Source organism: Castor canadensis, chromosome 12 (assembly GCF_047511655.1).
Source record: "Castor canadensis chromosome 12, mCasCan1.hap1v2, whole genome shotgun sequence".
Classification (NCBI taxonomy): Eukaryota; Metazoa; Chordata; class Mammalia; order Rodentia; family Castoridae; genus Castor; species Castor canadensis.
The window spans coordinates 117,055,260-117,057,152 of record NC_133397.1 but is presented as its reverse complement, the minus strand read 5'-3'; the positions used below and the strand labels follow the sequence as shown (position 1 = coordinate 117,057,152).

The following is a 1,893-nucleotide window of genomic DNA, read 5'->3' as shown; positions in this document are numbered from 1 at the left end:
AGCCATATTTGCAGTGTAGTCATGAGTAGGCAGTGACTATGTAAATTAGTTTGACACACTACTTAAAGAATCAAATGATTTGTGTCCTAGGTGCTTTTAAAAGAATAATTCGCTGTCATTTAGAAATAAAAGAATCTGTATTACTGTGTATAGACACAGGACAAGCTCCACAGTGTTTCCTTGCATGAAATAATAAATTGTATATTTCTAAAAATGTTCCATTTATTGATTTATTAAGAGGGCATTTCCCTGTTTGCTTGATAGTTCACAAAGTCCTGCCATCCTGGCAATTACAATTAAGAATGAGTAGGATATATAAATTTGATATATTATTTGCTTGCCAATTAACATAACTTTTAATTCAAATGAGTGAGTGGGTTTGAATATGTTCTATTTAAAAAGCTCCTGCATGAATATAAAATATGGAATCCTTGAATTTAGACCTTCTTCATACATAAATCTCATTTTTATTTACCCCTCTCCCATGTAGACTGAAGTTGGAAAGATGAAGGAAATGAGGAATACTCTTGTTTAAAAAGTCATCCTCTTCCAATGAGCTTTTAACGTCCATCTTGGGTTCAAATAGGTGTTCACAGGAACCTTGTCACAGAGCAGCTGGGTTTTCATTACTCCTTCAGATTTTCACTAAGTGATTGCAGAGCACTAGACAGTGTACTTGCTTCTTGAAATGCAAATATGAATAAATAACATGCTCACAACACCCCCAAAGACATGGCAAACTCTTCTCTGAAGATTTATTATTCTTTAGCAGAGAGATAAAAACACTAAAAATTTCAATATTTTCATTAAAAAACAATTAATTGTAATAATACAAGTGGGGAATTGTAGTTACAGTACAACAGTACTGCTGTTTTGTAAAGTACATAATAAAATTTTCATTGCTCTCTTGAAGTGATAATCATTTTCATTGGATTGTGTAAGTCTTCAAAGTGTTATTATTGGCAAAAGGACTGAGTAGAGTGCTTGCTACAGGAGCACATACGCTAAAATTGGAATGATACACAGAAGAGAGCATGGCCCCGATACAAGTGTGACTTACAAATTTATAAAGCTTTCTGTGGGAGGTGGGGGAAGTTTGAGTAGAACTAAAAATACCGATAAATAGTATCATTTAGAAAAACAGCAAGTTGATATACAGATAAAATATTTAATGCAGGAGAACATCTGGTTGAGTCCGATCTACTTACAAGAAAACGAAATTCATTTTCTGAATACTTCTGTTGATTACCAACATGGACATGTGTAGGAATTCAGAAAGCATAATGGTTTCAGCTCATTCTTTATACTAAGCAATTGTCATTATCAGGAACACTCTTAGAGACTGTGTCACTCTATGACAATATGTTTTGACTAACCATTCAGTATTAAGGCTAATTAGGGAAATTTAAGCATATCAAGAGCTTTCAGCTCTATCAGGAGTTCCTTCAGTGTTTTAAAGAAACCCCACTGAGAGAAGATGTGACTCTCTCCTCCTGTTTTAAACAGGGCCCCATTAAATCCTCTTAGCTAAAGTCCTGAGAAAACTGTATGAAAGCAATATTATAGGAATATTTTGCTACCATTTCACTGGGAGATTAATAGGCTCTCCATGAGGTTGCTTAAGTTTTTAAGTGCACTGCATTTTTATTCAGAATATGGATCATAGTCATTGTTTTTCTCCTTAAGGAAAAAGCAGAAAGAAAATAGGATAAGAATTAACATATTCTGGCTTTATAGTGTCTAAAAGGAATAACTTCCTTAGAGAAGCCTCTGATAATTATTGGAATTATTGTGGAAATCTGTTTCTCTAGAGGTAGCAAACTGATGGCCTGTGGATTAATTCTGGTCAACAGACAAATTCCTCCTAGTTTGAAAAATATTTTGAAACATTGA

The 1,893-nt window shown here is 33.8% G+C and overlaps 1 pseudogene; it reads left to right on the top strand.

Moving 5' to 3' along the window:
* Positions 1–980: 980 nt before the first annotated feature.
* Positions 981–1,078, top strand: LOC141415233 (U6 spliceosomal RNA; annotated as a pseudogene).
* The last annotated feature ends 815 nt before the right edge of the window (positions 1,079–1,893 follow it).